Below are 21,833 nucleotides of genomic sequence, written 5' to 3' on the forward strand. Positions count from 1 at the left end.
TGCCCACGTGTCTATAAATATCCGTTTGTCCTGGTAGTAAATCCTTTTTCCGCGAAAAAAAAAAAACGGAAGAGCGAAAGATCACGCACATGCTAGAAGAAATTCGAGCATTTTGATGAGCAATAAATGAAGGTGAATGGTGAATTTGGCTGTGTGTGTGTGTGTGTGTGTGTGTGTGTGTGTGTGTGTGTTGGGGACCATTAGAAGTATCTTTCTTTGTTTTCCACCCCCCCGAGGGGGGACTCCATACGCCATTCCAGTTACTTTCCCATATTGCGGTTCTCGATTACACGCCCATGGGGAACCGACCGAATCTTATCGAAGTAATTGAATCATCCAACGCCACGATCGCGAGGTAAATATAAACATTGCTCCATTGCTTGGAGGAGTGTGTGTGTGCTGCCTGTGTATCATGGAAAATAATTGCTATTGACCTATCATTTCAGTAAAGCGGGTGAAGAAAACCGCGCGAACAGGAAGGGCGGTTAAGCTGCGAACGAACAGCCGCGTAAACTCGGTGCCGTTGCGTCCAACCGCATCTGGTGGATGCCGCCTCTTGCCTTCCCCAAAAATTCATCCCCTCCGCCAATGTGGGTGAACAAATGGAAAAGATGCGCAGTCGTGACGTCAATCAAAAGCACGTCTTCCACATGCTTTCCAGGCGTGGAGAAAGGGGAGCGCTGGAAAAGGAAAACTAGTTCGCGACTATTACGACTGATCCAAACAGTTTCACTGCGATGCGATGCGCATTTTGGGTATAAGGGGATAAGGGGAGAGAGAAAAATGCTGGAGCGGTCCACAGCTGAGGTATTAGCCCGACCAACAGTGTCAACAGCAAAACGTTCGCCATAAAATCCAAATGCCAGTTCCATTGTTTTTAGGGCGAGCTTTAACTAACAAAAATGCGCAGCTAAAGGATCGTTCCCCCTGTTCGTGGTCTCCTACAGATGGAAGGTTGCAGATGGAGCCCGGTTGACGCCCGTTAGTTGACAGCAAAAGGATGGATGCCGGACATGCCCGTTGGTTTCCCGTTCGAACTCGCTCGCCTTTGATGGGCGACAATGCAATAAAACACAGCAACGGACTGACCCACGGCTCAACGGCTCGAGTCGAGAAATTGCTCCGTACACGAGCGAACTTGGTGTTGATGATGGTGGCACGTGTAAATTTAATTACTCTTGACGTCTTTTTTTTTGGCTGATCAAAACCCCACAAACGCAAACGCTGCTAGGGTCAGTTTTTTTGCACGCGCAATGCATTTTGATGATGTGACGACCACGTTTGTTGATTGTTGAATTGCTTGCAGCCTGCACTCTGTCAGGACACTTTCATTGAGCGCGAATCAAGGGAACAATTAGCCGTTGCGTTCTTCTTTACTTTACTTTCTTTCGCTCTACCGACAGACACGCAGGGCTGTGACTCTGTTAGTGTGCTGCGTTCAATTAAATTAATGAAACGATGTGCTGGACCCGTTCACACCCACTCACTGGGCAGATAAAAGCAATAGAGCGCCGGTCTTCGCCAGAACGCAGAAAAAAGGAACCATAGAAATGGTGACTCGAGACTCACCAGGAGCGTCAGTAAACAATCATTATTACCTCGCAAATAAATCAATCAACCGGGGAGGGCGAACGCACTACGCGTCCAGCCAGATGATGATAACCGCAAACTCGTGCTGGCGTGCTGGAAACACCAGGCTGGCTGGGTCGCTGTTCTGCTGCTACTGCTTGCGAAACGGTGCTGCCTTTTTTGGGCTGATGTTATTCTGTAAAAATAAGTAAGAAAGATTGGCATGAATAGGGTGATATTAAAAACGTTGGAGAAATTCTGATGTGATTTATTGCTGCAAGTTATGATGAAAAATTTTATGAGAGAAATACATGATTGTTACATGTTCCATCGTTTCATTCGAAAATTTGTTCGACATTTGTTGGAATTAATTTGGTTTGAGGGAGGAACTGATTAAATATGCGTACATTTTTGCGTAAAATTTGTTTCTGTTTATCCATTACTCTTTTCTGACCAAGTAACTTCCGTGAATTACCAATCAATTACCTTTTCAACAGCTTCTTAGGGGTTACTATAAGACTATTATAGTAACTAGTAACTATTAAGACTATTATAGTAACTAGTAACTATTAAGACTACAGGGTTAAATATATTCCATTGCATCTTGGATACAACTGGTTAGCCCTTGTAATGTGGAAACGGTGGCAATGAGACCGTTTCTGGTCTAAAAAGGCGCTTTCACTCATTGACCCATCCGTTCCATAAAATTTTGATATTTATTAACCTTGTATTAACGGACAGAGTGTGGGCCCTTGCAGCGGAATAACTGGGCAAAAAAACATAGCTACTACTGTCAATTCCTATTACAATTCTAAATTCCATATTGCTGAATATTTGTTTTGAAACCTTCAAAAATTACAAAACTATTCTCTAATTCTATTGTATATTTTACCCCTGAAAGTCAAATGTTTTCACAACTGATACTCAATTTTACTTTATTAATTATTAAAAGGTATTAATAAAGTATAATTATATTATTTTCATTTTGTCATTTTATTAGATTAATTTCACATTATTTATTATTTTTATTGGTACGCAAGTTGTGACGACGTTTATTTGGATGTAAGGTTGTTTATTTGAAATGGATTTTTAATTGAATTAAAATATTTTATTTATGTCTGCCTTAAGGATTGCACATATTTTTCTTACTATTAATCTATTCTACATGAATCTAACGTATTACCTAACCAAGAGCATTGTGCGTATCGTGATCACAAAAGAGAAGAGGAATTTAGAGAGTATCTTACACGGAAAACTGACAGGGATATGTGGAAATCGAAAAGATTACATAAAGAGTTTAACGAAGATAGTGCATAGTGCACATTCTCATCTAATCGACCAAGCATAAACCAGATACATACATATTATATTTCTTCGAAGTTTTTGATGAGTGCTACTGACAGGAACTTAGTGATTGAGTTGGGCAATAATAATTTCAAATAGTACAAAAAAAAGATACAATAAGGCATGCAAGTTTCAAGCAAAGGCAATTCCACATATAAAAATCAAAAAAGGTAATCTATAAATAACACTAATAAAGATACAAAGTAGAATTAACAAAAACCAATACCAAATAACCGTATAAAACATGTGAGAGTTTCAAATTATTGTCTGAATAGTTTCAAATTAGAACTCAAACTAGAACGGAAAATAGAAACAGAATTTGTTAATAATTTATAATTGATTTATACGTAAAATGCTATAAATAATAGAAATTGTAACGAGTTTCTTTACAAATCAAATAAAGCTTTTCCTGTTTGCTATTTCTTATTAAAATTGTAACATCCGTTTGTGATTCAGCATGCCAAGGCGGACTTCCCATACACTGAGGCGGCTCTCGTTTGGTTCGCATAGATTAATATTTATGGATTAACGTTTCCTATTTATTCAGGTTGAACAATCTGTGGAATAATTGCTACGGATTACCTTTAATAAAAAATAAGTTTCTTCATTCAATATGAAATCTCAATTATTTATGTAAAAATGATAACAAGAAATCAAATTACTTCATCCCTCCTTTATTGCCACTCTCATACCAGGAAAAGCTTCTTTTGTTGTCGTGCAAATTCCAGCTTTATTTCAGCGTTTATAATCTTTTCCCGTACCGACAGCCAATTGTGTTCTGATTTGCAAAACACAATAACACCAACAACATCACGAGAGAGAGAGAGAAGGAGCTTCAAAGGCGCCCACTAGCCGAAAGGACTAATGAAGATTAAAAACATGTAGCTGTAGCCAATTTACATCGAATCGCTTTCGCTCTCTGTTTTCGGGCTACTACCTACCCTGCGGACATTCCCCAAAGCGGACACGTTGACTAAGTATCCTTCTCAGGGGGATTTTTGCTCTCTAGTCCCCAATGGGCTAAGGGTAACATTTTGACCATTTTTGGGTGGAGAAGGCAAAAAAGGTCAACTAAACGTAGCTGGCCCAAAATCGAAAGAATAATCCCCGCACTTATTATTCGGGGGACCGGCTTTGTTGAACCGAATTTTGGGTTTTATTATTTAAATCGTGTTATTTATTATGTACGAGCTTGGCTTTTTTCCACATCATCACAGTGAAACCGATTTGTGCTGTAGTGATCATGCATAATGTTGGGAAAATTACAAGCACTAGCCAGACATGCGATTACTACGCAATACAGACAACAGCTGCGGTGAAACGCAATCGCCACACAAAGATTGTGGATCTGATTACGTTCCACGCTGTCTCAATTGACAATTAAAATGTCAGCACACTGCACAAGCAACGCTGCAAACATGTTTGTGTACGCTCTAATGGAGAAGGATGCTGCTGTAATTACTGCTTCATCAAGCGTGGAGAGAAACGAAAAATACAAACAGAAATACGAAACAAAATCACGTGCAATCAGAAGCGGCAGCTTGCCCCGGGATGAATAGATTCGGTTGAGTATTTCTACGAAAACGTAGCTTTTATTCTATATGTACTGTGAATGCTCCAATTCTGTCCAGCTTAATGAAAAAAATCTATTAAGTAATCCACTTCACTATTGAATGCTAAAACTTCACAGCTCGCAAGCAAAACTGGACCTCCGCCATATCCATTTCCTTTCCGGGCTGATTCGCAGTTTACGGCCGTACGCGATCAGTGTGCGGGGTTAGCTCGCGGGCGGAATAACAGCCCGTGATTGGCACAATTAGCAAACCTTCGCGAAACTCGTCTAATAAAGTTACATAAAGAACGATCGACACCCGGGAGGGGGTCCGAACTGTGAACGACATTTGCGCTTGCTCGACAACAACGGTCTGCGGTCTGGAGCTGGTGCTGCCGACGTTCGATCGACGGAACATCGTACAGCAAGATGCCGGCTGGGCAGATGGTTTTGCGGGCTGAGAAACAATCGGTCAAAGTCGAATGCTGCACACTGCTGCCCTGAGGGATTCGGTTTGATTGAAGTGGAGGGTTTGTGCGGTTACTGCTGTTGCTGTTGTTGTTGTTGTTGTTGTTGTTGTTGTTGTTGGCGGTAGTGGAGCTGGTTTGATGTCACCCGTGTGCCTGTTTAAATACCCGCCAGCAATTTGGTTTGTTTTGTTTCCCAATGGAGCTACAATCGTCCATTTGAACAATGCTTTAAACATGATTGTGTATTGCATAAGTAATGGATTACACAACTACAGCATCTTAAAAGGGTTAGTGTTTTAAATGTAAGTACTCAGACTTTTAGAATGCTTAATGTTCGTCAACCTCATGTTGGTTTCTGTTGCGATAATATAATAACAATTTTATGTTTAACTGATAAAGATACAACAAATGGTAATTACTGTGGAGCTTGGTATTCAATGTTAAATAGACCCACAAACTCTGGAGCGCTGTCTATGAGTTCCCTACGATAACCTGCACTGCTAATGCTGTCGAAGACTTAATTGTTACACTAAAATTGTTGTTCGTGAGAATCAGTGCCTGTTGTTCGATAGACGGACGCAAAGTTGACTGTCGGAAGATATAAAATAGGTCTAGACAGGTCCCTGTAATGTGCACCGTGAACTTCCTGATCATTTCCTTCAGCCATTTCCAGCCTTAATTCAGAAAAATTCTCCTTTCGCATTCCTTTTGCTGATTTGATCAGTGATCGAAAGGATGGTTGCTTGAGTTTTCATTGAGAACATTGAGTCTGTTCTGTAACTATTCCTGTTCTGTAACTATATCCGCTTAATTCAATGCTCGAGTTGGTTAAAATTCAAGTTTTTGCTCAAAACCCTTCAACAAGATTCTAGTCCTTTCTAAAGGATTCTCTCAATTCCTATCCCTACGCGTGCTCCTAGGGTCCTCATTGAATTTCTGATTCGATTCGTGTTGTTTTTGTTTTGTTTTTCGTTTTAATTAATTGATCGATTGTCTTTAGATTGATTGACCACGTCTATTTTTTATCTTAATTTAATTATAAGCTAATCTTATCTCATTAATACTCTAGTGTTGCCAGTGAATTTTGGATCTTCTTCGTGCATGTTAGAATCGTATTTTTATTTAATTGGATCTAAAAAAAAAATGGAATTGATTTACTTTAAATGTATGGAAAACAGGGGGGAAAATAATGCAAAATCCTACTTTTTCATCTTTACGCAAAATTAAATTCTTCTGTTGTCCCTTGTCTTGCAATCGTACAATATCAAATAAAGCCTAGATCAGATTTCATACAAACTTGTATCGTTAAATTTAATTGGGCAGTGAATTAGCAGCTAGTCTAGACAAAACAAAGTGTCCCAGAGCTAATGGTAAACATGTTATAGAGTCCTACGGCTATTTCAACCTCCCAAAAATAGACCATTATATGTGTGTTTTAATGATGCTGAGCAAAAGACCTTGAATCTACACTATCCAAAAGCATAGCCCCTTAAAGATAGGACATTGGTTTCTTCAAGAAAAAAAGTAAATCCCCAAGAATGCATCGACCTTCCGTAGAAAATATGTTTAAACAATCCCCGAGGCCATCTGGAGACAAAACTAACACACCAGTTCAGCAAAGTATTGGACTCTCCAACAGGGGGGAAACTCCCCCTGGTTGAGCTGTTCTGCTGTATCGCTAGAGGCGTATTTGTATTTGTTTTATGATTCGCAGTCAAACAATAATCCTTTCGAATGAGCTTGAAATCAACCCCAGTTTAAAAAGAATTTAAAGATCAGATGGGGGTTTAAAATTATAGCCAACAAAAACGGGAGAGAAAGAAAGAAAGATCCATAATCGGATTCGGTGGACGCTGGCGCACATTCCACCGTTCCGTCAGCGTGTGGGCCGAAATGTGTGTATGTTTTTTTTCATAAATCTCACCATTTCCCACCTCAACCCCTTCCCGAGCCTGGCTGACCTTTATCATCATCTGTGCAAGCGACAGCCGGAGGAAGATAATACACAAAAAAAAACAAAAACCCGCACACAGAAGCGATTTGCAAAACGCTCCGGACGACAAAATCGTGGACCCGGTTCCCGGTCAGCCGCGCGGCAGGATTTGCATAAAAACACAATAGCATTTTGCTCATCATAACCGATCATCGGCACACGCAGCCACAGACCGGGCGGGTGACATACGCGTTAAGCCACCACACACCACTATCAACGCTCGGCTGGTAAACCGTGGTGTTGAAGGAGCTAGCCAGAGCATTAAAAAATTTTAACGCAAAATAACCTCCCAACGTCAACCCGGGCCCGGAGGGCTCCGGACCACTCAGGCACGAGCTGGGAGAGGTAGGAGAGACCGTCAGACGGTCACGGCGTCCACGGCGTCTTATTTATGCCTTCATCCTTGAAACACAATGGCTGGAAGGGGCCACCAGGGATGAAGGGGTTACAGGTTGGGCAGCGGGGGAGGGGGAAATAAAAATTGTCTGAAACTTGGAACAATCACCCAAAAACGGACCCGAACGGCGTGGCCGGGCAAACCTGTTTTGCGTCGATCTGATCGCAAACTGGAACTTGAAGCGTCCAAAGTGGTCGTGGCAATGCCAGACAGTGTAGTGGCTCTCTTTTAAGGGCTAAGGGCGAAATTAAGAGTCCACCGGTGGTACCCGTGGTGATCTCTGTAAGGTCATTGCCGTTACCGTGCTAAAGGATGGGGGGTAGGTGTGCCGATTCCGGCATGTGGCATGCTCCAACTGACGCAACGCAATCCAACGGCCAAACCATTACCACGAAGGTCAAGATCTACCCGGTCTGTCTGTCGATGCTTCGCTTCTGTGAGGTGAAAGTTGGCCCAATTCTCAGGTCAGCTCAGGTGGTTCCAGCGTGCGCTAAACGGTGAGCCAAAACAGAGCCGAGGTTTAGTGCTATCTTAACGTTCGGTTAACCGCAGCAGCAGCAGCAGCAGTAGGCGATGATGGTGTCCGTAGCCTTCTGTGCTCGACGACAGCGGACAACTGCCAGTGGCCTTCAGAAGCCACCGTGGTGGTAGGTACTAACAGCACCAGCAACAACAAAAAACGCGTCTCTTCATCTTCGACGCAATAGCGCAACCTCACATGACAAAAAAAATAGTATCGAGGCCTATTACACTCGCTTTGCAGTGCCTGTTGCCATCAATGTTGACATTGTGACGCTTCGGTTGCGTTTTCTGCTTTGCTCGATCGTGTACGTACGCAGTGATTGACCTGTTTTGGCATAGATGTGTCAACACACAATTGCGCCGTTACTGTGGAACAGCCGTTACGCTGCTGTGTGCGTGTGCGAGTATAGTTGTGGATAGCGATTTACATAATCGAACGATCGGAACAAATTACTGACCCGTTTCGGCTGTATTGCCCTGCGTGCTGCTGACCTCGAGCTGAGGTTTATATTTAGCAGGAACTGTCTCTGAAGGGAAGCAGTGAAATTGGGGAAGTGTTTCTCGTTCCGTTGGCGTTTGGTAGTGGATCGCATCTTTTTTAGGAAGAAAGATTGAAGAGCACTACTACCACTACTGCTACCTACTGAGGTTCCACATCTCAATGACGCTGTGGATTTAAGAGATGGAAGGTCTAGGATCAAGATGAGGGCCTACTCGCAATGGTTAGCGTAATAGAGTAATAGGATTAGAGCGCCATCGCCTACTCAGACACCTCGAAAGAGAGAGTGAGAGAAGATTTATCAAAACAATAAATTTTGCCCCGCTTCTTATCAGCCGCGCGGCTACACAAGACAATCTTGACGCCTCTTTGCGCCATCACGCGCTTCGGGTGTAGTAGTTTGCTCAAGTTCAAGACGGAATTGCACCTACCGGCAGCGGCCTGCGGCTATACATTGTGTGGGCAGAGATCTTCCCACACCCGGGTCGCACCGATCTGTTTATTTGCGCGCGCGAATGCATCACCGTTTGCCGAAGCTTTAACAAAAACCGGGTGCACTTCCTTCTTCAACCCGGGTGATGTACACGTCCGGTCGGCCAACACTGGCACTGGGTGTGACGCACTCGCACTCATCGCGCATTCAAATTGCTACCGCGTCAACACCGCGCAGTGTGCCAGCTGAACCGAAAAGAAAGGGCAACCGTTTTGGTTTTCTTCTTTTTGAACGGGTGCAAAATGGGAGAATCCACACAGTACAAAATATTTGCGAGCATTTTTTTTTTCTTTTTTTGCCAAATGACACCCCTAACACACTCACACAAAGCTGTTAATCGATTGAGGCGGTCGGATGGAGCGTTTCCGGGACGTTTGGCGGTGTGTTGAACGGTTTCGGTCGAGCGAGCTCGCCGCCAAATGTGCTGTTCCGGCGCTTCAGCCGACAAATCTGGCCGGCCATTAATGTGTGTTTGTGACTTACCTTTTGCGGGATGGTGTCGGCTGCCGCAACTCTGGGTCTGCTTGCGTCGATAGTACACGTCTGCTTTAGGTTTTGGTATTGCCACCAGTAGCTATGTTATCATTTATGGGTGCTCAATATAACGGACTGTGAAGCACTTCGCAAAACTGGCCCCCGAATCTTTATGTCACACACGTACCACTCGCGCACTAACCACCGTTGCCGGTGACTTTTCACTTACTTTTAGGGTATCAGGGGTTCACTTTACACGTGCACTGATAAGAAGGGGATGCATTTGATAGACTAGCCGTTACCTTGCGCTTACATTAAACACGATCTGCAAACGTCACGAGCAAGAGCATATGAGCAGGAGGCGACCGTAACACAACACAACAACTCTTACTGATCGACGAAAGCTGACGACCTCGGTCGGGCCGAGCGGAACGCTGAGTCACCCCAACTCGGCAGCCGATAATGATAATAGCAAAGAGTAGTGTGTGATGATTAATGCGCGAAAGCAAACTGAAAAACCGTACCGGATGACGTACGCACGGTGCTGCGTTCTTTCTCAATGGCTACCAAACCCTCCCCGCTCTCCAAAAAAAAAGGGGGAAAAGAAACCTACTTTGACCGTGTGTGGTACCTTGGCAACGAAACATTTCAAACTTTTGTTCAAACACAAACGCTTCGCCCCCCCGCCAACCGGGCTGTGTTTACAAATGCTTTGGCACACACACACACACACGCGCTCTTGTTATGGTCGGTGTGAACCGGTGACCGTCGCTTCACCAATACTGTGACAGGGTTTGCCGGAAAATTTACAAAAAACGCTCACCACTACTGGCCTCCTCCCAAAAATGGGGGTTGGAATACAGCTGGTCCACATGGACACACTGCAAACACTTGTCACAAACGTGTCACTGCGGAATGGGGCTTCCGTTTTTGACAGCGTTTTTGTTTCGACAGCCTCCCCGCCTCTCCGGCGTACAGAGAGATTCAAATTAAGATAAAGACCTCAAACACACGCGCACACACACACACACACACTCATGTTCAAACGAAACGCGACCGAAGACGATAGTGCGACTGTAGGTGGACCGGAAAGGGCTGCTGCTGGGGTCAGTTTTCTTGCAGTAGCCGTACGTTTTGTTTTTGGACTTTGACGGTTTCAACCATTCACGCAGTAGGTGATGAAAAATGGACGCTTTTGTTTTGCTTCGAGAAGAAAGTAAAGGGAAGAAAAGAGCGAGAGAGAGAGAGAAGGCTGCTGCAGAAACGCAACTGAACCAAGACACAAAGACGCGAGGGTTGCGGACGCCCCTTCTTTGAGCCCCTTTCTTTCTTCCTGTTCAAGCGGTGCCACACGATCCGTTTGTTCAGCCCGCTCCCTTGAGGGAATGGGCGATCGGTTTGCATCGGGTTCACCTTTGACACAGTTTTAAAACCTCCGTCCTTCCGTTCGGAGTGTTTTTGAGTCGAAAAATCGGGCAACGGGCGCCATCAAGGGCGTCGAAATAGTTTGGTCACAACAAAACAGGGAAACTGCTCGTGGTGAAACGGTGGTGTGCAATCAAACGGAAGGTGAGATCCTCTCTCGGCCCCGTGAATGCAAATTGCACTTGTGCAATACAATTTGCACCACAGCGCGCGATCGCACGTGCGCGCGTCCCCCTAGCTGTGGGTTGCCCTTCTTGTTTGTGTGCGCGCGCGCTCTCCTTTTCCCACACGTTTGATCGGCAAATGCAATCAAAATAATAATATTAATAATAATATTGCCCATTCTGCCCTCCGGACCCTTGCACCTCTTTCTCTCTCTCTCTTACTCTCTGTGTATTGGTCGAACGCAATCACTTCACCGAGATACTACAATTCCCTATCAGACGTGATTTAAAACAAAAAGAAAGAAAAAAAAGACAACTAGACTCGAACCAACACTCGAACACACATTATAGCACACAATCGCGCACACACAGATAACAACACTGAGGATGCAGTAACGCTCCTCCGGCAAGCACATTCGCCACCCTTCGGCGGGTGACGGGGGTGAGGTTGTTGGTGCACCGCGGGGCCAAACCAACTCGGTTTTGGGGGGCGGGGTTCGGGGGTGGTTTTTACCGTTTTCCGCTTTGCTCGGTCGTTCGCGTTCGGCGTTGAGAGGGCGTTGTGGCGTTCGCGCGCGCGCTCGTGCTTGCACACTTCTTCTGTACGTCCGTTCGAGCTCACTGTCGTGTGATTTCTGGCGGTTCCGGTAGGCCAAACCGAACTGTTGCGGCAACCGTAACGGATGCGACGCACAGTGAAGTCAGTGGTGGGCAACTAATTTATAGTGAGGGAGTGTACGATGGTAGTAGAAGTTGTGTTTGCTACAGAGAAATCATGTAAGTGCCATTCTTTTTATGTACACTGGCAATATTAATTAATTATATGCATCACTCATACAAGATTATTGTTACAGGGTTATGAATCATGTAATGGAATAGTTCAATCAATTAGGGGAATGTTACGATTCGGCAGTGGGATGTGGCAAGCAAACGCGATTAAAATTCTCAATACATACAATTCGGTTTTATAAAAGTTATTAAATTTGATTGTTAAAAATCCACAACGACTTCTATCTTATTAAGATTCTAGTTAGTCTAATTAGTTGATGGAGATTTTTTTACTATTAAACATGTTGTTTAAAACCAAAAGACTTTAAAAAGAAAAGGGATGCGAACTATACCACAGTTTCAAAAAAGAACGATATAATTTTAATACCTTTTTGAATTATTTAAATTTCTTATAAGATTATAAAAAAAAACAACTTATAAAAGTTGATAAGATCCAAGCTATTAAGTTAAAGAAAATACAAATAATAAAAATCTACTTTTGCAAACGACCTTAGTTTCTCACCCCTGGAAGAAACGGCGCATGTTGCTTCGTAGATGTTGCAACGATGTTGTGCCCTTTTTGCCGTAATGTTTACATTATTTTTTTGTATTTTGAATAAATTGTTCATACGACGCAGTTCAATAAAAGCTACTCTCGAAATGCTGCAAAAATTTGCAAGTCATATTATTACAAAAATAAAATTGTGAAAACTGAACATACAACTGCACACTTATTTTCACCTTTCCACACAGGAGGGCGCAAGCTACCGAAGACGACTCTGTGCTGAGGCTGAGGATTGGATTAAATCTCGTTTCGGTACTTCAACATTAGAAGAGGTAGCTCTTAACAGCAAACGTTACGCGATGCCCTCTGTTCGAGTAGTGTTTTTGAGTGCACTTGCACATACATTGATGCAAACAGTACGCTTCGTTTGGTTCTGTGTAGGAAGGCATTTTAAATACAGCATGCACAACGGTTCAAAATAGAGCAGTAAATTCAGTTTTGGTAAAATGCTTGCAGAATTAGAAGAAGAAGAGATTAGTTTCATGCATTGATTTATGATTATTCAATGTACACGCTTTCAAATGATACACAAACAAGTTTATTAAAAGAAATTCTTAGAAATCGTCAAAACCCATAAAATCCATAATCCCATACAGCAGAATGAAGTGTCCGCGATAATCGAGGGCCTAGCCTCCTGTTGCATTCTTACCATATGTTGCACACAAAGTTAACCTGTTGCACCCTAGAAGAGAACAGAAAGCTTCATGGCTCAGCGTCAATATCGATTAAAAAGCTTACAGCAAAAGCTTTTGACAGAAAGCTCATACAATTTTAATAACTTGTATTTGAATTCAAACGTCCAAGGCTTTTCAAAATCTGTCATGTTAATCGAAGTAGAAACTGTGGGCTTGAAAATGAATGATTTATTTATTAATTTATTTTAAACATAAGACAAGATATTTTTTATAAAGTTTTTTATCTTAAACCTTTTTATCTTTTACGGTGTGCAGTAGTTGTTGTTTGAGAAGAGTTTTGAAATTTTGTTTTTATGATTATGATTATTATTATTATTATTATTATTATTATTATTATTATTATTATTATTATTATTATTATTATTATTATTATTATTATTATTATTATTATTATTATTATTATTATTATTATTATTATTATTATTATTATTATTATTATTATTATTATTATTATTATTATTATTATTATTATTATTATTATTATTATTATTATTATTATTATTATTATTAATATTATTATTATTATTATCATTATTATTATTATTATTATTATTATTATTATTATTATTATTATTATTATTATTATTATTATTATTATTATTATTATTATTATTATTATTATTATTATTATTATTATTATTATTATTATTTTTATTTAGCACGATAACCACAGTCGTTCTGTGTATGCAACACACCAATGAACTGGGCAATCAATGACTTATTGACGGACTCTTAGCACGATAGTCCTTATGTCCTTCGTTTAGGCATATTGTTGGGTTGTAGAAATCAACGGCTGTACCCCAAGATCGGCCCAGTAGCGTTTTTTTTTTATCTTTTTTCATCAAACAATGCAGTTGCCACTAAACTTTTGTTCCAAGTTACCAATATATTTCACATTGTCTCTAAACTTAATTTTTATGCGTTAAACAGCTTATATCTGTTCAAAATTTGACGCATGCTTTCAGTAATTAGCAACCTAAATGTAGCGTTGACAAAATTTAACATTTAACGATTAGCTTTTGCCAAAATGATCGACTGATATAAATCTGTATTGCTATATATTATTGTTTGGTTTTTTATTTGAAGATCAACGTTTAGGGAGAGCTAACTAGTCAGTCAAATGGTAGACGCGTCTGTTCCTGATAAAACATAACTCGTGTGGACCGATGACATATCCCTTTGTAAGAAGATAGATCATCAATTTGTGAACTAATTGGATAATGTATATGCCTTCCTTCACAATCGGGTAAATTTTTGGGAATTTCAAGATGCTCCGAAAAATACACACAGATTTTAATAGTCTATGTAAACTAGAGATACTGATGACAAAGGCATCATTGGTCTGCGTCTCTTCTATGTATCAGAAGCCTACCAAAGAATCAAGCAGGTGACAGAGAACCTCGGATTGCAGATAAACGAGGCTAAGACCAAACTTATGGTCGCAAAATCAGCGGCCCTACCAATAACTAATCTAAACCTACATAGGCGTGACGTACAGATAGGTGAACGCACTTTTGAAGTCGTCCCAGAATTCATCTATTTTGGGTTAAAGGTCAGCAACGACAATAGGCGTGGAAGCAGAGTTGCGCGCAAGGATGCTGACTGCCAACTGGTAATTCTACAGTCTGAAAAATCAGTTCACCTCAAAGAACTTGTCGCGACGGACGAAGCATACGCCTCTGAGACATGGACACTGTCCAAATCTGACAAAACCCTCTTAGCCGCGTTCGAGAGGAAGATGCTCAAAAGGATCCTTGGACCCGTATGTGTGGAAGGACTATGGAGGAGTCATTATAACGACGAGCTATACGAAATGTACGGCGACCTCATTGTCAGGCTCCGTTGTCGGTAACATGGCCCGGTATCAAGGACAGAGGAGGTGTGATAGGCCCAAATTAAGGTAGCAAGATGGCGCGAAGGCGTGCGCTATTAAGGCCGGGATAGTGTTGGACAGAAAGACGAAGGGGCGAGACCATGAGCAGTTTCAGACACTCTTGGGGCCAAGATCGAAAACTGTTTGTAGCGCCGAATAAGTAAGTAAGTAAGTAGCCTGTAAACCAGATTTGTCCAACTCAAAGGAGCAAGGGCTTGACCATATTCTACCGTATCTAACATTTGTTTTTATAGGAATCTCTATTATTGAAGTTTCGTTGTATTTAATAATCCAATAAAAGCATTACTAGCAATATGTCAACATTAAAAATTATTTTTAACCTAATATATCACTAGTTATCAATACCATATGATCGTTTAAAAAAAACAAAATGAAAAAGAAAATAAAGAAGATATGTTCCTCATTGTGACGCAAGACATGCTTAACAACGACTAATTTCGACCATTGATGCAAATTTCAGTAATAAAAATACACACAAGCTTTTAACCATTATCTCCCCATTCAAAAAAAAAACTTTAAATGAGTCATAAAAGTTATCACTCTGTTCGCTTCCATCGCTTCCTTCCATTCAAGGTTGAGTGAACATTCATCATGTTGAATGTTTCTACTCCCACCGATAAGCGAAGGTCGAAAACTTTCGCTTCAAAAACATCTGTAAACATTCCGCTCCCGAGATTTGTCGTACACATGGTGGACAACACAACGGCCCCGCAGTTAGAGAAGGGCCAAGCGACATTAATTCATTTCCTGCCGGGCCGTGTGCAAACAGTGCACCATTCGCCTATTATTTGCGATTGGCGCGCGCCGTGCCGTACCGTTGCATGCACGAACTGCTCACCCGAATTCCGCCGGGACTCGTAAAAGGGCACGGAAATAAATTATTGATCAAGGCAATCGCCTGTCCCGATCCTCACTCGCGTGACACATGTGTACGTAGGGATGAGCGCTTTTATTTTGAAAATTAAAAATAATCCGTTAGTACGTACGGTGGAGGTGCCGCTGGTCGTTGAGTACTAAGCGTGAGCTACCGGCACTCATAGTGGAGGCGCCTAGTCGCTGTTGATTTCATACGCTGAGTGTAGGGCACTTGTGAGTTACTGGGTGAGTGGGCGCTCACCTTTCCAGCCTTCCAGCTGGGGAAGTTGCATTTCATCGCAAAAAAGCGACATGATACGGGGCGTGCAAAAACCATCGGAGCACTATCAGTAGCGTGCTGATGTTCGGGCCGTGCTGGCCGAACACGACTGCGAAGAACCATCCTCATCTGTAGAGCGTGCCAGCAAAAAAAAAAGAGGTGCGCTGCGAGCTAAGGAGAAAGATATCGATTTTTGGCCACCGCCAGAACAAAACTCAAGCTGCAGGTTGAACTTACAACACTCCGCCAGGTTAAGGGGCTCCGCAAGTGCGTTTCGGGGGGGGGGGGGGGGGGGGAAAGCGATAACAAATGGTGGCTCCCCATTGTTCGTGGTAATGGTGGCGTTGTTGACGCCTGGTGGTGATGCTGCCGCACGTCGGATGGAATTAATTCCGGAAATGGTAATACATTGCCACTTTTCCGCTCATCTGCAGTGAAACAAAGTGTACAGGTGCGAAAATTTGTAGCGATGTGTAGTGGCTGATTCCTTGTATTCGTGTGGCGAAAAAAAAGCATCCACATTTAGCGGTGGAGTGATCGTGCTGCCAAGTTGCCGAGGAGGAGATTACGCTGCGCTAATACCGTTGAAATCATTCAAGCCCCGTCGAGCATGTGAGTGATGTGTGAATCATACGATAGCATTAGTGTCAGACCGTATTACCATCACGCGGCAAACCCCGGACAAACCCCCAGCGAAGAGGTAAGCGAACGAGCCCTGCACCATCCATACGGACACGGTATGGACACCACTTGCCACTTACCCGCCGGGTATGGGCCACTTGTTGAGGGGCAAAGAGAAAAAAAAAGACAACACAAACGATGACAAAGCAAAGGAGAGGTCTTCACTGTCCCATCCTTCCCTTTTCCGTACCAACCTGGTGGTGGTAGCAAACATTCATTGGCACGCTCCCAGGACGGCTTGCGATGGGGTTTGCCTTACCGAGGAAGTTTGCTGGACGGGTCCAATTAGAGTGTGTGAAGGTTGTTAGTCGGAATGAAAGATTGCGCTAGCGCTTGTTGTTGTTGCTACGAGACACTTCCCGCTTTTCCACGCCATCCATTGTGATTTATGCGTGTGTGAGCGTATGGCCTTGTGTGTGATATTGAAATGAAGCTCATCTAATGAGAAAAGTTACAAGTGGGGCTTATGGGGAAAGGTAACATGGGAAGAAGGTTAGATAGCGTTGACCTTGTTGAGAGGAAAGACGTTGCATTCCTTCTTTTCCTGTAGCCTGTAGACATTGGAAGGGTTTTATGGTTGAATTGGTTTAATTCGTAAAGTTTAAATATAATTTTGTTACGGTACGTATGTGTTGGTGGAGCTATGTTTAGCCACTGTCGAATGTACATGAACCGCGTGGACCCTTTCTTTATGATTGCTTTTTTACTGATAATACAACATATTGAACTTAAAACACACAATTATCTATTATTTTGCTTATACTTCAAGCTTATACTTTTTATACTTGTACTTCAATACACTGTTCACTTGACCTAAAATCGTTGTTTTCGATAAAAAAAATAGTTATGGCCCGGTTTGTTTCAATTGGTTTAATATTGTCATAAACTGTATGGTTTTTACTGGGAAATAAACGGTTTCAGCTACGTTTTGTTTTGCAATCCATATGAACTTTGTTTTCATTGACCAGCGGTCGGCAAACTTTAGATATAATGAATACAGTTTGTTTGTGTTTTTTTAGCATAGTTTGTTACATTAGGATGTAGTTTTTCTTAAATTATTACATGATCCAAGCAAGGTTCAAAGTTATAGTATTAAATAACAAGTATTGAAATTGATTGTAAAGATTCCTCGGTTGTGGCAAAAATGATTAAAAGTGCTAAACAACAAAAGCAAAAGCAATATCACTTCTTAATGAACACCTCCTCCCATGCTGCAATAAATTTAAAATAAAATAAATTATTGGGGATTTTTTGGGGAATGATACAAAGGCCTTAATGGCTGATTATCGAATGGAAAATTATCGAGACACACGGACATTCAGTACCTATTATAATGCTTTAAGAAATGGTAGTGCCATGTTAGACAAATTGATATCTGATTCCTTTAAAAAAACAAGGCTCCTTGAAAATCGTTGTACTCTTAAAAACAACATTCAGGTTTTTTTAAATATTTGTTCCTATTTTCAAATTGAGCTTTGTCCTAATTTCAAATTCGTTCCTATTTTCAAATGAGCTTTGTCATCCAGCAGCATTGCTAGTGGTACATACGGGAGAAAATGTGCGCGAGATTGACCATATTGATTAGTCCGTCAATCCATGTTATATTAATCAAATTTGGAAGAGTTCGACGGTATAAAATGTCGAACGGTATAATAGGAATAGTTTATTCTTATCTTTCAAAATCGGGCAAATATGTTCGCGTGCCGGATTGAATCTTGCGGCGGGGCGCAATTGGCCCGTGGGCCGAACTTTTCCGACCGCTGATGTGATGTGATTATGAAGAAAGTAGTTAATTTTTTGCTTATTTATAACAATTTTGTATGATTACATACATTATTTAGTAGTAAAATTTGAAACAAAAACATTTTGCTAATTTAAGAGGAATGGGAAGGCAAGGTGGAAGCCGTATTGCTTAAATCTTTGCTAATTAACATTCTTTAAATCCCAACAAATTTATTGTGTCATACATATGATTTTTTTTCTTCATTTTGTGCTCTTTGCTGCCTTGATAGCAGCTCTTTTCCCTTCTTTAATCTAATATGTTGAGAGTGGCTTTGCATATCTAACGGCATATCATGAATACTGCCATACAAAGTTTCTTAAATCAATTAAGAGCGATTCCTAACATATCTCATTAACACTAACCGACCCAAAAAGTGGCCAAACTCAATGTGCCTTGTTTACCACGAACCATTGACCTGAACCAACAAAGCTCTTCGAAAGCTCACTTCTCTTTCCGTTCCGTTTCAATTTTATAGTTAGCGTTGCAAACGTCCCTCCTCCCCCCCCCCCCACCCTCTCCCGCTTCCAAACTTTTGCAACAAAGCAAAACAATTCAACATCAATGGATTTATTCAACCGGTTGATATAAAGCTCCCAGCCACAAAGTGGTACACTGCTTATGCTTGCCTCAATACAATACGTCTTTAACATCGATAATCCCCTGCAAGTAATCGCGGAACGCACATACACAGAGAACCGAAGGAAAAGGAAGCAAGCCAGCACAATATTGACCTTTTGACTTCATTTGTTTCGTGCTGCCGGGCACGGGTACAATATTTTCCTGCCCCATACAACACCCATCGCTGTGGTGTATGGTTATGGCAATAGCTTACAATATATAAACACACACACATACACACCAGGCTGCGTTGTTATCGGGCAATGGAAGCACGTAGCACAAAGCGGAAAATATTTGCATTTCATTTGCATCCATTTTTGTCGGTATGTTTTACCCCGCCGACCATACGGAGGGCCACCGTATTGGGGCACGCGTTATTAGAGAAAGAGAGAGAGAAATTTATACAGAGAGGTGCTTAATAAAAAGGTTTGTTGTTGGAGTGGTTTTGTATCGTTTTTTTTTTTTCGTTGCATTCGAAAGAAACACCGCCGTGTTGTATGTAGGCTGATAGCAGTGTGTAAAAGCATACATGGAGAGTACCATGTTAGGATGATAAGCAAATTGGTGGACCGGCATTTTATTAGACGGCGCTTACTGGCGTGGAATGGGCACGATAAGGCGAGATGTATGAAAACCGATACGTTCAGTAAATCATCTCCCGCAAATGAGTGTGCGGGAAGTCATCTTCCGTGAAGTGTCGGGTCATAACGTAAAGAGCGAGGTTATTTTTTACGAAAGTATACGAAAATGATAAATTTTACAATGAATTCATTACATTTTTTAAACATAATATATACACTAATTCATCCTTAATTTGTGGTTTCATTCGACTTTGCTTACTTTGCTAGTGTAAGCAGGTCACTTTTAGTTTCAACACATCGTTCCGATGATCTATTATTTAACCTACACATTTTTGTAATTATTTACTCGTAGCTCGTTGCAAATATTTTGTTATTCTTACTATTTACATTTATCATTTTCGTCCAACCACCAGTTACTTATAACTAATTTGTTGTATCTTGTGAAAGGTAAATAGTAAATTTAACGCTCAATATGATAGTTTCGACTAGTAACAAACGGCTCAATTAAAACCAAGCTTACTGATGAGACCACTTCACTTGGAAAATTACTTCCTGAATATACAATAAAATACAATAACAATATTTCTTTCGTGTTTTTGACGATTAGCTATTAATAACTAATTACTCTTACTAGCTACTCTAGCCAGTTACTATAAACTAGTTATTTTAGCCTTTACTAGTTAGTAATACTAGTTACTAGGAATATTTAGCTCTATGTCTATTTGACAACCAGTAACGGTAAGCAAGTACTGCGGACCGCCGTTTATACGGGTACCTTTTATCCGGCTGTCCGTTTATCCGTGCTGTGTAGAAATGACAGTTCAATACAAAAGTGACATTGCCTGCTGAGGAGGATATTTGAAAAAAAAAGGTTATCAGATCATATTGCCATTACAAAAACGCTATAATTCATGGCACATTTCAAATATTCTCATTGGAAAAACATGAAGTAAATAAAAACTTACTAGGTTTTACCAAAACATAATATAAATCGAAAAAAATCTGGAATTTGTGATAAAATATATACTTTGACTCATTATCCATGTTAGTCGTGTATCCCGGCAAGGTCGAGTCCCGAAGAGCCCGGATAAACAGCGTTCCACAGCGTATACATATGTTCTCATAGAAAAATAGTTAGAAAAGTAAGTAAAGTTACCTTTCATTTTTGTTCTCTTTCAGTAAATTACCATCTCTAAGTGTTAATAATTGGAACTTTTTTCTGTAATACAATAGCCGCCCTTTATTTCATTATTGGGGTAAAAAGGACAAGCTTCTATTTCATTTCTGAGATTATTTTTCTGAGAACAGTCCAGACGAAATATGAACTGCTTTGCTTAGGGCTGGAAAAACGTGGCGTTCTAGGAACTGCCCGAGGCAATTCTACAAATAACACTTTCAACGTCCAGCAGCTGTGTTTTTCGCTTTCGATGCCCAACGAACAAAATCAATATGACTTGCTCGTTTTACTCGTAGTACACCATCAAACTTGACAGAGCGAGAAGGAAGTTTTTTTTTTGCTAGGGTAGTAGTGCTGTGCAGCAAGAAACAAATTGAGCCCTTCAGTACATTGATGAGTACATCAATCATTGTCCTGGATAAATAGTGTGCTAGGCATTACCACAGCATCTTTGACATTACAACCTACACAGTCATGTTGGGCTTATATAGGTTTCGCAAGAATTACATTAACCACGCAAACGGTCAATCAGACTTTGCTGCAAGGAGGTGGTTTGGATGAGAAATGGGCTATGTTCGGACTGGTAGTTGGCAGGATACGTACAGTCTAACATTATACGGACGTCACACGATGCGTAAACTTTGGCGTAAACTGGATTTCAGCCATACAACCCCATAATCTTTTGACAGGAAGTTTTCGCTCTCCCATACAAATCAAGCGTAAACATTTTGAGTTTATGCCTGGTGTGACATCCGTATTAGATCTTAGGCGCGCCGTTCAATGCCTACTAACGTACTAACAAGGTGTTACCTCGTGATCTTGGAAAACATGCTGATCATGGTAAAGAAATCGATCATGGTCTCGCGCCTTTTTTATCCTAGTCTTGATGGGAGGCAGAGTCCACGCCGTCTTAACAATTCAATATGGGTCTAGCATGAGTTATGTGTGCTAGTAAAAGGTCTAAATTTATGTTCAGAGATACGTTGTCCAGCGTCATACCAATGACATGACCAGCCCACTGCATCCAGTTCGAG

The 21,833-nt window shown here is 41.3% G+C and overlaps 2 protein-coding genes across 2 annotated transcripts in view; one reads left to right on the forward strand and one right to left on the reverse strand.

Moving 5' to 3' along the window:
• LOC1275495 (dual 3',5'-cyclic-AMP and -GMP phosphodiesterase 11) overlaps window positions 1-11,544 on the reverse strand; it is a 93,487-nt gene extending 81,943 nt beyond the window's left edge. The window contains exons 1-3 of the mRNA XM_061660529.1: window positions 11,417-11,544; window positions 9,323-9,638; window positions 1,599-1,765 (exon numbers count right to left, since the gene is read on the reverse strand). The gene's annotated coding sequence lies outside the window, so the exon portion shown is untranslated. The remainder of the gene's footprint in view (window positions 1-1,598; window positions 1,766-9,322; window positions 9,639-11,416) is intronic.
• A 4,484-nt stretch (window positions 11,545-16,028) lies between these two features.
• The window catches only part of LOC1275499 (synaptotagmin-5), a 31,163-nt gene continuing 25,358 nt past the window's right edge, over window positions 16,029-21,833 (forward strand). Inside the window, exon 1 of the mRNA XM_061660559.1 lies at window positions 16,029-16,659. The gene's annotated coding sequence lies outside the window, so the exon portion shown is untranslated. The remainder of the gene's footprint in view (window positions 16,660-21,833) is intronic.

The sequence above is a fragment of the Anopheles gambiae genome, chromosome 3, assembly GCF_943734735.2.
Source record: "Anopheles gambiae chromosome 3, idAnoGambNW_F1_1, whole genome shotgun sequence".
NCBI lineage: Eukaryota > Metazoa > Arthropoda > Insecta > Diptera > Culicidae > Anopheles > Anopheles gambiae.